Below are 15,314 nucleotides of genomic sequence, written 5' to 3'. Positions count from 1 at the left end.
GGGGTGAGGGGGAGGGAGGGGGGGGGTGAGGGGGAGGGAGGGGGGGGTGAGGGGGAGGGAGGGAGGGAGGGGGGGTGAGGGGGAGGGAGGGAGGGAGGGGGGGTGAGGGGGAGGGGGGGGGGGGGAGGGAGAGGGGGGGTGAGGGGGAGGGAGAGGGGGGTGAGGGGGAGGGGGGTGAGGGGGAGGGGGGTGAGGGAGAGGGAGTGAGGAGGGGGAGGGGGAGTGAGGAGGGGAGGGAGTGAGGAGGGGGGAGGGAGTGAGGGGGGAGGGGGAGGGGGTGGTGAAGGGGGGGGAGGGGGTGAGAGAGGGGGAGAGGGAGGATGGAGTGTGCAGTAGGGAGCAGGGAGAATCAGGGGACCCTATATTGGGATTCCAGTCCTGCCAGTTTAGTGGTTATACTCTAGGTTCAGCTCGTGAGCTCCAATTCTACCGGGGCCGGTGTGAAATTAATAAATCTCTCATTCAGAAATTTCAATTTGGTTAACTGATGCCCTTTAGAGCAGGATACCCACAGTGGTCTGTACTGAGGGGACCAGAACCCTAAACACCAGACACAGAGAGGGAGGGAGAGAGAGTGAGAGACAGGGAGAGAGAAAAACGGAGAGAGAGGGAGAGAGAAAAACGGAGAGAGAGAGAGAGAGAAAAACGGAGAGAGAGAGAGAGAGAGAGAGAGGGAGAGACAGAGAGAGAGAGAGGGAGAGAGAGAGAGAGAGAGAGGGAGAGGAAGAGAGACAGAGAGAGGGAGAGACAGAGAGAGAGAGAGAGAGAGAGAGAGAGGGGGAGAGGGAGAGAGACAGAGAGAGAGAGAGAGGCAGAGAGAGAGAGAGAGAGAGGGAGAGAGGGGGAGGGGGAGAGGGAGAGAGACAGAGGCCGACATTTATTGCTTATGCCTAGAAGATGGTTTTGATACAGAGTGCTTTTCTGGGCTACTTTGGAGGGCAGCTAAGAGTTACCCAGGTTGGTGGAGGTCTGGAGTCACATGTAGGCCCAGACTGGGAAAGATCAGCAGGTTTCCTGCCCTAAAGAACATTGTTCCTGTGACAGGAGGTCGTCACAGGGCCCAGCCAAGCAGTGTGGAGGGTTCTTATTGCAGTAGTGTCAGTGAGTGTTCCCAGACCTGAGCGGTGTCAAGGGTCGGAGAGCGGGGTTCAGAGGGGGGTGAGACTAGATATCTGGGCCATGCTCAGCACTAAATCCCGAGGAGAGATTCAGCTTTGTTCCGTTACATTCTGAGTAAACTGTCTCTTCGTTGCCTGCAGAGGCCGTTCTATCAAACACGCTACACACAGGCCGCAGGCAGGTCAGGTTAGTGGGCAGAGGGAGGCACTTGCAGTCTCAGCATCTTCCAATCAGTTCTAGCCGGACATGGTCAGACTGAGCCACTGTAAATACATAAAGAAAATTCAGGTCAGAGAGTCTGAGCGGCAAAACGCAGAGGCTTCTACAGAGCACGAGGAGGTGAGGACGGGAAAGAGGGACAGGCCTAAATCCTACACCCAGTCAGGCCTGCCTGGGGCCCACACCCAGAGTCAGGCCTGCCTGGGGCCCACACCCAGAGTCAGGCCTGCCTGGAGCCCACACCCAGAGTCAGGCCTGCCTGGAGCCCACACCCAGAGTCAGGCCTGCCTGGGGCCCACACCCAGAGTCAGGCCTGCCTGGGGCCCACACCCAGAGTCAGGCCTGCCTGGGGCCCACACCCAGAGTCAGGAGTGCCTGGAGCCCACACCCAGGCCTGCCTGGAGCCCACACCCAGAGTCAGGCCTGCCTGGAGCCCACACCCAGAGTCAGGCCTGCCTGGGGCCCACACCCAGAGTCAGGCCTGTCTGGGGCCCATACCCAGAGTCAAGCCTGTTTGGGGCCCATACCCAGAGTCAGGCCTGCCTGAGGCCCACACCCAGAGTCAGACCTGTCTGGGGCCCATACCCAGAGTCAGGCCTGCCTGAGGCCCACACCCAGAGTCAGGCCTGCCTGAGGCCCACACCCAGAGTCAGGCCTGCCTGGAGCCCACACCCAGAGTCAGGCCTGCCTGGGGCCCACACCCAGAGTCAGGCCTGCCTGGGGCCCACACCCAGAGTCAGGCCTGCCTGGGGCCCACACCCAGAGTCAGGCCTGCCTGGGGCCCACACCCAAAGTCAGGCCTGCCTGAGGCCCACACCCAGAGTCAGGCCTGTCTGGGGCCCACACCCAGAGTCAGGCCTGCCTGAGGCCCACACCCAGAGTCAGGCCTGCCTGAGGCCCACACCCAGAGTCAGGCCTGCCTGAGGCCCACACCCAGAGTCAGGCCTGCCTGAGGCCCACACCCAGAGTCAGGCCTGCCTGAGGCCCACACCCAGAGTCAGGCCTGCCTGAGGCCCACACCCAGAGTCAGGCCTGCCTGAGGCCCACACCCAGAGTCAGGCCTGCCTGAGGCCCACACCCAGAGTCAGGCCTGCCTGAGGCCCACACCCAGAGTCAGGCCTGCCTGAGGCCCACACCCAGCAGCCATAAGCAGCCTCTATAACCTGTGTTTTTTCCTTATGCCTATCCGCGTGCGTGTGTTTGCTGCTGTTCCGGCCCCGAGCCCTTCACTTCCATTTCCCCTTTTCGTTCCTGGGGTGTGGAAGTCTCTCAATCCCTCCGTGAGCCCTCTCTCCTCCCGTCATGCCTCCTTCCACCTCTCCTCTCTCGGATACTCTCTGTCCTCCCAAATCCCGACCCCCAACCCCCCCCATTACTCTTTGACCTTCCCACTCTCCTTCCGCCGTCCTAGGCCTGATGACCTCCTGGATAAGCCTACAGATACCCTCTGCGCCTCTGTGCATCCTCCGAAGGGCCCATCGAGGCACTCGTCACTGCCTCCTCATGAGCAGCAACCCTAACTGTCCCACCCGACTCTCTCACCGACCTTCCCGCCCAGCGCACCCACTGGGGCTAATCTTGCCGATCTCCCCACCCCCCCCCCAGCGCTGACCCTGTGGACGCAGGCAGTGGGGCAAACCGATCCTCCGCACCTCCCTCCAGAACGTCCGTTCACTTGCGAACAAGGCCCTTGCCATCCATCAGCTGATCGTGGATGATGGCATCGACATCATGGCCCTGACAGAAACCTGGCTGAGGGGTGATGACGACATCGTCCGCCTAAATGTCGAATGCTGGGTCACTCAGTGCCTGGGCATTGATGGTTTTTGTACACTCCCGCCCCATCTCCAACCTCCCTTTCCTCTCCAAAGTCCTTGAACGTGTTGTCACCTCCCAATTCCCTGTCCATCTTGCCAGGAACTCCATGTTGGAATCCCTCCAATCCAGTTTCCACCCCTGCCACAGGACTGAAACGGCTCTCATCAAAGTCACAAGTGACATCCTTTGTGACTGTGACAAAGGCAAACTCTCCCTCCTCGTCCTTCTCGACCTGTCTGCAGCCCTTGACACGGTTGACCACTCCAGCGCCTCTCCCCCATCGTCCAGCTGGGTGGGACTGCACTCGCCTGGTTCCATTCTTATCCATCTCATCGTAGCCAGAGATCCACCAGCAATGGCTTCTCTTCCCGCCCCCGTAGCGTTATCTCTGGTGTCCCCTGAGGCTCTATTCTTGGCCCCCTCCTAGTTCCCATCTACATGTTGCCCCTTGGCGACATCATCTGGAAACACAGCCTCAGTTTCCACATGTACGCTGACGATACCCAGCTCTACCCCACCCCCGCTTCTCTCAACCCCCCCCCCCACGGTCCCTAAATTGTCACACTGCTTGTCCCACATCCAGTACTGGATGAGCAGAAATTTATTCCAATAGAATATTGGGAAGACCGAAGCCATTGTTTCCGTTCCCCAGCCCCCGACTCCATCCCTCTCCCCAACTCCTGTCTGAGGCTGAACCACACTGTTCGCAACCTTGGTGTCATATTTGACTCTTAAATGAGCTCCCTACCACATATCCGCAGCATAACTAAAGCCGCCTATTTCCACCTCCGTAACATCACCCGTCTGCGCCACTGCCTCAGCTCATCCGCTGCTGAAACCCTCATCCATGCCTTTGTTACCTCCAGACTTGACTATTCCAACACACTCCTGGCTGGCCTCCCACATTCTACCCGACGTAAACTGGAGGTGATCCAAAACTTGGCTGCCCCCGTGTTCTAACTCACACCCAGTCCCACTCACCCATCACCCCCTGTGCTCACTGCCCCGTGTTCTAACTCGCACCGAGTCCCGCTCACCCATCACCCCCTGTGCTCACTGCCCCATGTCCTAACTCGCACCGAGTCCCGCTCACCCATCACCCCCTGTGCCCCGTGTCCTAACTCACACCGAGTCCCACTCACCCATCACCCCCTGTGCTCACTGCCCCCGTGTCCTAACTCGCACCGAGTCCCGCTCACCCATCACCCCCTGTGCTCACTGCCCCCGTGTCCTAACTCGCACCGAGTCCCGCTCACCCATCACCCCCTGTGCTCACTGACCCGTGTCCTAACTCGCACCGAGTCCCACTCACCCATCACCCCCTGTGCTCACTGACCCGTGTCCTAACTCGCACCGAGTCCCACTCACCCATCACCCCCTGTGCTCACTGACCCGTGTCCTAACTCGCACCGAGTCCCACTCACCCATCACCCCCTGTGCTCACTGACCCGTGTCCTAACTCGCACCGAGTCCCACTCACCCATCACCCCCTGTGCTCACTGACCCGTGTCCTAACTCGCACCGAGTCCCACTCACCCATCACCCCCTGTGCTCACTGACCCGTGTCCTAACTCGCACCGAGTCCCACTCACCCATCACCCCCTGTGCTCACTGACCCCGTGTCCTAACTCGCACCAAGTCCCGCTCACCCATCACCCCCTGTGCTTACTGCCCCGTGTCCTAACTCACACCGTGTCCCACTCACCCATCACCCCCTGTGCTCACTGCCCCGTGTCCTAACTCGCACCCAGTCCCACTCACCCATCACCCCCTGTGCTCACTGCCCCGTGTCCTAACTCGCACCGAGTCCCACTCACCCAACACCCCCTGTGCTCACTGCCCGGTGTCCTAACTCGCACCAAGTCCCGCTCACCCATCACCCCGTGCTCACTGCCCCGTGTTCTAACTCGCACCGAGTCCCACTCACCCAACACCCTCTGTGCTCACTGCCCCGTGTCCTAACTCGCACCAAGTCCCACTCACCCATCACTCCCTGTGCTCACTGCCCCGTGTCCTAACTTGCACCCAGTCTCGCTCACCCATCACCCCCTGTGCTCACTGCCCCGTATTCTAACTCGCACCGAGTCCCACTCACCTATCACCCCCTGTGCTCGCTGCCCCGTGTTCTAACTCGCACCGAGTCCCACTCACCCATCACCCCCCCTGTGCTCACTGCCCCGTGTCCTAACTTGCACCCAGTCCCACTCACCTATCACCCCCTGTGCTCGCTGCCCGTGTCCTAACTCACACGCAGTCCCACTCACTCATCACCCCCTGTGCTCACTGCCCCGTGTCCTAACTCGCACCCAGTCCCACTCACCCATCACCCCCTGTGCTCACTGCCCCGTGTCCTAACTCACACCGAGTCCCGCTCACCCATCACCCCCTGTGCTCACTGCCCCGTGTCCTAACTCGCACCCAGTCACGATCACCCATCACCCGCTGTGCTCGCCGACCTACATTGGCTCCCAGTTAAGCAAAGCCTCGATTTCAAAATTCTCATCTTTGTTTTCAAATCCCTCCATGGCCCTCGCCCCTCCCTATCTCTGTAACCTCCTCCAGTCCCACAACCCCCGAGATGTCTGCGCTCCTCTAATTCTGCCCTCCTGACCATCCCTGATTATAATCGCTCCACCATCGGTGGCCATACCTTCGGCTGCCTGGGCCCCAAGCTCTGGAATTCCCTCCCTAAACCTCTCCGCCTCTTTTAAGACGCGCCTTAAAACTTAACTCTTTGACGAAGCTTTTGGTCATCTGTCCTAATTTCTCCTTCTCTGGCTCAGTGTCAAATCGCACCCGTGAAGCACCCTGGGATATTTTACTATGTTGAAGGCGTTATGTAAATGCATGTTGTCAGGACCTGTCCGAGGCCCACACCCAGTCAGGCCCTGTCCGAGGCCCACACCCAGTCAGGCCCTGTTCGAGGCCCACACCCAGTCAGGACCTGTCCCAGGCCCACACCCAGTCAGGCCCTGTCTGAGGCCTACACCCAGTCAGGCCCTGTCCGCGGCCTACACCCAGTCAGGACCTGTCCCAGGCCCACACCCAGTCAGGCCCTGTCCCAAGCCTACACCCAGTCAGGCCCTCTCCGAGGCCTACACCCAGTCAGGCCCTGTCCGAGGCCTACACCCAGTCAGGCCCTGTCCGAGGCCCACATCCAGTCAGGCCCTGTCCGAGGCCTACACCCAGTCAAGACCTGTCCGAGGCCTACACCCAGTCAGGCCCTGTCCGAGGCCTACACCCAGTCAGGCCCCGTCCGAGGCCTACACCCAGTTAGGCCCCGTCCGAGGCCTACACCCAGTCAGGCCCTGTCCGAGGCCTACACCCAGTCAGGCCCTGTCCGAGGCCCACATCCAGTCAGGCCCTGTCCGAGGCCCACATTCAGTCAGGCCCTGTCCGAGGCCTACACCCAGTCAGGCCCTGTCCGAGGCCCACATCCAGTCAGGCCCTGTCCGAGGCCTACACCCAGTCAGGCCCTGTCCGAGGCCCACATCCAGTCAGGCCCCGTCCGAGGCCTACACCTAGTCAGGCCCTGTCCGAGGCCCACATCCAGTCAGGCCCTGTCCGAGGCCTACACCCAGTCAGGCCCTGTCCGAGGCCCACATCCAGTCAGGCCCTGTCCGAGGCCCACATTCAGTCAGGCCCTGTCCGAGGCCTACACCCAGTCAGGCCCTGTCCGAGGCCCACATCCAGTCAGGCCCTGTCCGAGGCCCACATCCAGTCAGGCCCTTTCCGAGGCCTACACCCAGTCAGGCCCTGTCCGAGGCCTACACCCAGTCAGGCCCTGTCCGAGGCCCACACCCAGTCAGGCCCTGTCCGAGGCCCACACCCAGTCAGGCCCTGTCCGAGGCCTACACCCAGTCAGGCCCTGTCCGAGGCCTACACCCAGTCAGGCCCCGTCCGAGGCCTACACCCAGTCAGGCCCTGTCCGAGGACCACATCCAGTCAGGCCCTGTCCGAGGCCCAAGCCGCCCTTACCAGCCCTGTCCCCTTCCCCAGGCCCATCAGCCCCTCCCCCCAATGGGGTAGCATTGGCCAATAGCGGCGAGACCTGCCCCACAAACATACTCACATCGCCGATATTCATCTCCACTGTGCCGTCCTCCTGCTCCAGAGCTTTGAATGATCCTGAACGTAAAGAGGCTTGGTCAGGATAAATACCAATAAAATCAATATACAGGCAGCTCCCGATGATCTGGGTCCCCTGGGGATTGGGCTATGCCGGGTAAACGATTGACATTATAAAGTTAAAACCTGATACCTTCTCGGCCGAAAGGACTCCGAACGCACCGGCCCGATACCTTCTTGGGCCGAAATTTAAAATCCCATTACAATGGTTGGATCCGTGTGTGGATAATCGAGACCTGCCTGTAGCCCAACAGAACCTAACGTTACTGAAGGAGGCCATTGGGCCCACCGTGCCTGGGACAGCTCTGTGGTTGAGCGATCCAATCAGTCCCACTCACCTGCTCGTTCCCCATAACCCGCAAAATTGTTTCCCTGCCATTTATCCAATTCCCTGTTTGAAAGTTACTATTGAATCTGCTCCCTTTGCCCTATCAGGCAGCGTGTTCCCGATCACAACATCTCGCTGCGTAACACATTCTCCTCGTCTCCCCCTCTGGTTCTATCGCCGCTCACCTTCACTCTCGCCCTCTGGATAGAGTTTCTCTTTACTCCATCACAATTTGATTGTGAACACCTCGATCAAATCTCCTCTCAACTTTCTCTGCTCCAAGGAGAACAACCCCAGCTTCTCCAGTCTATCCCCACGTCACTGAAGTCCCTCATCCCCCTGGGACCATTCTGGTCAATCTCCCTCTGCACCCTCTCCCAGGCCCTCCCTAAAGTGCGGGGCCCAGAATTGGACACAATACTCCAGTTGGGGCCGAACCAGTGTTTTATACAGGTTCAGGTTAAGTTCAGTGAACTTGATTCGACGTCAGGAAGCAAAGAGCAGAGAGGGAGGGAGAGGGACACTGTGATCTGGTCAGCGAGGTCAAGGGTCAAACAGCGAGACCATTCCTGATTCTCCATGGTTTTAAAAAATTCATTCCTGGGCGTTGCTGGCGTTTATTGCCCATCCCTAATTGCCCCTTGAGAAGGTGGTGGTGAGCCGCCTTCTTGAACCGCTGCAGTCCGTGTGGTGAAGGTGCTCCCACAGTGCTGTTAGGGAGGGAGTTCCAGGATTGTGACCCAGCGACGATGGAGGAACGGCCGATATATTTCCCAGTCAGGATGGTGTGTGACTGGGAGGGGAACGTGGAGGTGGTGGTGTTCCCATGCGCCTGCTGCCATTGTCCTTCTAGCGGGTAGAGTGGTAGTGGCAGATGCAGTATGATGTGGATAAATGTGAGGTTATCCACTTTGGGGGCAAAAACACGAAGGCAGAATATTATCTGAATGGCGGCAGATTAGGAAAAGGGGAGGTGCAACGAGACCTGGGTGTCATGGTACATCAGTCATTGAAGGTTGGCCTGCAGGTACAGCAGGCGGTGAAGAAGGCAAATGGTACGTTGGCCTTCATAGCTTGGGGATTTGAGTATAGGAGCAGGGAGGTCTTACTGCAGTTGTACAGGGCCTTGATGAGGCCACACCTGGAATATTGTGTTCAGTTTTGGTCTCCTAATCTGTGGAAGGACGTTCTTGCTATTGAGGGAGTGCAGCGAAGGTTCTCCAGACTGATTCCTGGGATGGCAGGACTGACATATGAGGAGAGACTGGATCGACTGGGCCTTTATTTACTGGAGTTTAGAAGAATGAGAGGGGATCTCATAGAAACGTATAAAATTCTGACGGGACTGGACAGGTTAGATGCAGGAAGAATGTTCCTGATGTTGGGGAAGTCCAGAACAAGGGGACACAGTCTAAGGATAAGGGGTAGGCCATTTAGGACCGAGATGAGGAGAAACTTCTTCACTCAGAGAGTTGTTAACCTGTGGAATTCCCTACCGCAGAGAGTTGTTGGGGCCAGTTCGTTAGATATATTCAAGAGGGAGTTAGATATGGCCCTTACGGCTAAAGCGATCAAGGGGTATGGAGAGAAAGCAGGAAAGGGGTACTGAGGTGAATGATCAGCCATGATCTTATTGAATGGTGGTGCAGGCTCGAAGGGCCGAATGGCCGACACCTATTTTCTATGTTTCTGTGTGGTGGGGAGGTTTGCTACTTGCTACTAATTTGGTAGGGGACCAGGATGTAGCATTAGAAAAGAGAAACAAGGTGTGCAAAGAATGGGAGAGACAGATAGCACTAGAGTAAGAAATAGTACGGTATCAGGTGGGGTCAGACTAAGAGAATATAAGAAGGTCGAAGACAGGTATACAGTGCATGTGTGTAAATAGGGTGAGCTGCAGGTAGAAATAGCCACATGGGAATGTGATGTTGTGGCGATCCAGCTTAAAAAAGTGCAGGATTCGGTACTAAATATTTCTGGGTATAAGGTGTTCAGGAAAGATCGAGAAGGAACTATAGGAGATAGTGTGGCAGTATTGGTTGAGGAAAATGTTACAGTGCTGGAGACAGGATGACCTGGAGGGGTCAAGGACAGAAGCTATTTGGTTGGAATCGACAAAAAATAGAGGTGTCAATACACTCTGAGGTGTATTCTGTAGGCCACCTACTAGTGGGAAGGATATTATCAGGGAAATTACAGAGAGGTGCATGAACTATAGAGCAGTGATAATGGAGAACTTCAACTATCCTAATATATTCTGGGACAGTAACAGTGTAAAGGGCAGAGCGGGGGAAGAATTCCTGAAGTGTGTTCAGGAGAACGTTGTGGATCAGCCCGTTTCCGGCCCGGCGAAGGAGGAGGCATTGCTGGATCTGGTCCTGGGGGATCAGGTGGGTCAGGGGGAGCAAGTGTCAGTAGGGGAACATTTAGGGAACAGTGATCATATTTTCAGAAGGTCTAAATTAGATATGGAAAAGGACAGAGAGCAATCTAGAGTAAAAATACTAAATTGGAGAAAGGCCAATTTCAATGGGTTGAACATAAGAAATAGGAGCAGGAGTCAGCCAATTGGCCCCTCGAGCCGACTCTGCCATTCAATAAGATCATGGCTGATCCGATCATGGACTCAGCTCCACGTCCCTGCCCGTTCCCCATATCCCTTTACTCCCTTATCGATGAAAAATCTGTCTATCTCCGCCTTAAATACATTGAATGACCTAGCCTCCACAATTCTCTGGGGCTGAGAATTCCACAGAATTCCACAGGCTAACAAGAGAAATTAAGGATAGTGTTAAATCCAAGGAAGAGGTATATAAATTGTCCAGAAAAAGCAGCAAACCTGAGGACTGGCAGAAATTTAGAACTCAGCAGAGGAGGACAGAGGGTTTAATTAAGAGGGGGAAAATAGAGTACGAGAAGAAGCTTGCAGGTAACATAAACATAGAAACATAGAAAATAGGTGCAGGAGTAGGCCATTCAGCCCTTCGAGCCTGCACCACCATTCAATAAGATCATGGCTGATCATTCCCTCAGTACCCCTTTCCTGCTTTCTCTCCATACCCCTTGATCCCCTTAGCCGTAAGGGCCATATCTAACTCCCTCTTGAATATATCCAATGAACTGGCCTCAACAACTCTCTGCGGCAGGGAATTCAACAGGTTAACAACTCTCTGAGTGAAGAAATTTCTCCTCATCTCAGTCCGAAATGGCTTACCCCTTATCCTTAGACTGTGTCCCCTTGTTCTGGACTTCCCCAACATCGGGAACATTCTTTCCGCATCTAACCTGTCCCGTCCCGTCCAGTCAGAATTTAATATATTTCTATGAGATCCCCTCTCACCCTTCTAAACTCCAGTGAATACAGACCTAGTCGATCCAGTCTCTCCTCATATGTCAGTCCCGCCATCCCTGGAATCAGTCTGGTGAACCTTCACTGCACTCCCTCAATGGCAAGAATGTCCTTCCTCAGATTAGGAGACCAAAACTGTACACAATATTCGAGGTGAGGCCTCACTAAGGCCCTGTACAACTGCAGTAAGACCTCCCTGCTCCAATACTCAAATCCCCTAGCTATGAAGGCCAACATACCATTTGCCTTCTTCACCCCCTGCTATAGCTGCATGCCCACTTTCAGTGACTGATGTACCATGACACCCAGATCTCTGCTTCCTGTCTGCCAACCAGTTTTCTATCCACGTCAGTACATTACCCCCAATACTATGCGCTTTGATTTTGCACACCAATCTCTTGTGTGGGACCTTGTCAAAAGTGACTATAAAAGCTTCCATAGATATGTGAAGAGAAAAAGATTAGTGAAGACAAACGTAGGTCCCTTGCAGTAGGATTCAGGTGAATTTATAATGGGGAACAAAGAAATGGCAGACCAATTGAACAAATACTTTGGTTCTGTCTTCACGAAGGAAGACACAAATAACCTTCCAGAAATACTAGGGGACCGAGGGTCGAGTGAGAAGGAGGAACTGAAGGATATCCTTATTAGGCAGGAAATTGTGTTAGGGGAATTGATGGGATTGAAGGCTGATAAATCCCTGGGGCCTGATAGTCTGCATCCCAGAGTACTTAAGGAAGTGGCCCGAGAAATAGTGGATGCATTGGTGATCATTTTTCAACAGTCTATCGACTCTGGATCAGTTCCTATGGACTGGAGGGTAGCTAATGTAACCCCACTTTTTAAAAAAGGAGGTCGAGAGAAAATGGGTAATTATAGACCGGTTAGCCTGACATCAGTAGTGGGGAAAATGTTGGAATCAATTATTAAAGATGAAATAGCAGCGCATTTGGAAAGCAGTGACAGGATCGGTCCAAGTCAGCATGGATTTATGAAAGGGAAATCATGCTTGACAAATCTTCTGGAATTTTTTGAGGATGTAACTAGTAGAGTGGACAAGGGAGAACCAGTGGATGTGGTGTATTTGGACTTTCAAAAGGCCTTTGACAAGGTCCCGCACAAGAGATTGGTGTGCAAAATCAAAGCACATGGTATTGGGGGTAATATACTGATGTGGATAGAGAACTGGTTGGCAGACAGGAAGCAGAGAGTCGGGATAAACGGGTCCTTTTCAGAATGGCAGGCAGTGACTAGTGGGGTACCGCAGGGCTCAGTGCTGGGACCCCAGCTATTTACAATATACATCAATGATCTGGGGACTGGGAGAAATTTAGAACTCAGCAGAGGAGGACAAAGGGTTTGATCAGGGCAGGGAAAATGGAGTACGAGAAGAAGCTTGCAGGGAACATTAAGACGGATTGCAAAAGTTTCTATAGATATGTAAAGAGAAAAAGGTTAGTAAAGACAAACGTAGGTCCCCTGCAGTCAGAATCAGGGGAAGTCATAACGGGGAACAAAGAAATGGCGGACCAATTGAACAAGTACTTTGGTTCGGTATTCACTAAGGAGGACACAAACAACCTTCCGGATATAAAAGGGGTCGGAGGGTCTAGTAAGGAGGAGGAACTGAGGGAAATCCTTATTAGCCGGGAAATTGTGTTGGGGAAATTGATGGGATTGAAGGCCGATAAATCCCCAGGGCCTGATGGACTGCATCCCAGAGTACTTAAGGAGGTGGCCTTGGAAATAGTGGATGCGTTGACAGTCATTTTCCAACATTCCATTGACTCTGGATCAGTTCCTATGGAGTGGAGGGTAGCCAATGTAACCCCACTTTTTAAAAAAGGAGGGAGAGAGAAAACGGAATTATAGACCGGTCAGCCTGACATCGATAGTGGGTAAAATGATGGAATCAATTATTAAGGATGTCATAGCAGTGCATTTGGAAAGAGGTGACATGATAGGTCCAAGTCAGCATGGATTTGTGAAAGGGAAATCATGCTTGACAAATCTTCTGGAATTTTTTGAGGATGTTTCCAGTAGAGTGGATAAGGGAGAACCAGTTGATGTGGTATATTTGGACTTTCAGAAGGCGTTCGACAAGGTCCCACACAAGAGATTAATGTGTAAAGTTAGAGCACATGGGATTGGGGGTAGTGTGCTGACATGGATTGAGAACTGGTTGTCAGACAGGAAGCAAAGAGTCGGAGTAAATGGGTACTTTTCAGAATGGCAGGCAGTGACTAGTGGGGTACCGCAAGGTTCTGTGCTGGGGCCCCAGCTGTTTACATTGTACATTAATGATTTAGATGAGGGGATTAAATGTAGTATCTCCAAATTTGCGGATGACACTAAGTTGGGTGGCAGTGTGAGCTGCGAGGAGGATGCTGTGAGGCTGCAGAGTGACTTGGATAGGTTAGGTGAGTGGGCAAATGCATGGCAGATGTAGTATAATGTGGATAAATGTGAGGTCATCCACTTTGGTGGTAAAAACAGAGAGACAGACTATTATCTGAATGGTGACAGATTAGGAAAAGGGGAGGTACAAAGAGACCTGGGTGTCATGGTACATCAGTCATTGAAGGTTGGCATGCAGGTACAGCAGGCGGTTAAGAAAGCAAATGGCATGTTGGCCTTCATAGCGAGGGGATTTGAGTACAGGGGCAGGGAGGTGTTGCTACAGTTGTACAGGGCCTTGGTGAGGCCACACCTGGAGTATTGTGTACAGTTTTGGTCTCCTAACCTGAGGAAGGACATTCTTGCTATTGAGGGAGTGCAGCGAAGGTTCACCAGACTGATTCCCGGCATGGTGGGACTGACATATGAGGAGAGATTGGATCGACTGGGCCTGTATTCACTGGAGTTTAGAAGAATGAGAGGGGATCTCATAGAAACGTATAAAATTCTGACGGGGTTAGACAGGTTAGATGCAGGAAGAATGTTCCCGATGTTGGGGAAGTCCAGAAGCAGGGGACACAGTCTCAGGATAAGGGGGAAGCCATTTAGGACCGAGATGAGGAGAAACTTCTTCACTCAGAGAGTTGTTAACCTGTGGAATTCCCTGTCGCAGAGAGTTGTTGAGGCCATTTCATTGGATATATTCAAGAGGGAGTTAGATATGGCTCTTACGGCTAAAGGGATCAAGGGGTATGGAGAGAAAGCAGGAAAGGGAGGGGCAGAGGGAGACGGGGGGGAGAGAGAGACGGGGGGGAGAGGGACGGGGGGGGGGAGAGAGAGAGAGAGAGACGGGGGGAGAGAGAGAGAGAGACGGGGGGGGGAGAGAGAGAGAGAGAGAGAGAGAGAGAGAGAGGGACGGGGGTGGGGGGGGGAGAGAGGGACGGGGGGGTGGGGGGGGGGGAGAGTGAGATGGGGGAGGGGGAGAGAGACGTGGGGGGAGAGGGAGACGGGGGGGAGAGAGAGATGTGGGGGGAGAGGGAGACGGGGGGGAGAGGGAGACGGGGGGGGGGGGGGGAGAGGGAGACGGGGGGGGGAGAGAGGGAGACGGGGGGGGGAGGGAGACGGGGGGCGAGAGGGAGACGGGGGCGAGAGGGAGACGGGGGGGGAAAGAGGGAGGGAAGGAAGAGAAAGGGAGAGAGGGAGGGAGGAACTGAGGGGAGAGAGAGAGGGAGGGAGAGAGAGAGGAGAGAGGGAGGGAGGGAGGGATGGAGGGAGAGAGGAGAGGGTGAGGTACTGACTGAGTGAGGGAGGGAAGTCCGGGCCCAATACTCACTGAACATGGCCTCGAGCCTGACAAGACAGGAGATGAAGTTATCGAAATCCAGGGTGTCGCACTCGGCGTAGCGACCCACGATGGCCTGGTGGATGCGGTTGTTGATCTTAAAACCTGTGCAGAGTAAGGGGGAGAGAATTAAACACATAGTCCGAGGGGGAGGGGGGGGAAGAGTCGGGGGGGGAATGTCGGGGGGAGAGATAGTCGGGGGAGAGAGTCGGGGGAGAGGGGGAGAGAGTCGGGGGGAGAGAGAGTCGGGGGAGAGAGTCGGGGGAGAGAGAGTCGGGGGAGAGAGTCGGGGGTAGAGAGAGTCGGGGGGGAGAGAGTCGGGGAGAGAGAGTCGGGGGAGAGAGTCGGGGGGAGAGAGAGTCGGGGGAGAGTCGGGGGGGGAGAGAGTCGGGGGGAGAGAGAGTCGGGGGAGAGAGTCGGGGGGAGAGAGAGTCGGGGGAGAGAGTCGGGGGTAGAGAGAGTCGGGGGGGAGAGAGTCGGGGGGAGAGAGAGTCGGGGGAGAGAGTCGGGGGGAGAGAGAGTCGGGGGAGAGAGTCGGGGGGAGAGAGAGTCGGGGGGAGAGAGTCAGGGGGGAGAGAGTCGGGGGGAGAGAGAGTCGGGGGGAGTAAGTCAGG

General features: G+C 55.2%; 1 long non-coding RNA gene across 1 annotated transcript; it reads right to left on the bottom strand.

Annotated features, from left to right (window-relative positions):
* Positions 1 to 658: 658 nt before the first annotated feature.
* LOC139243084 (uncharacterized) lies at positions 659 to 14,802 on the bottom strand. The gene is made up of 3 exons (XR_011589487.1): positions 14,692 to 14,802; positions 7,229 to 7,284; positions 659 to 1,382 (listed from the first exon to the last, which is right to left on the bottom strand). It is a non-coding gene; the product is annotated as an uncharacterized lncRNA (long non-coding RNA).
* Positions 14,803 to 15,314: the final 512 nt, after the last annotated feature.

This window comes from Pristiophorus japonicus, unplaced genomic scaffold (assembly GCF_044704955.1).
Source record: "Pristiophorus japonicus isolate sPriJap1 unplaced genomic scaffold, sPriJap1.hap1 HAP1_SCAFFOLD_160, whole genome shotgun sequence".
NCBI lineage: Eukaryota > Metazoa > Chordata > Chondrichthyes > Pristiophoridae > Pristiophorus > Pristiophorus japonicus.
The sequence above is the reverse complement of the archived record's forward strand: the minus strand, read 5'-3'. Positions and strand labels throughout refer to the sequence as shown.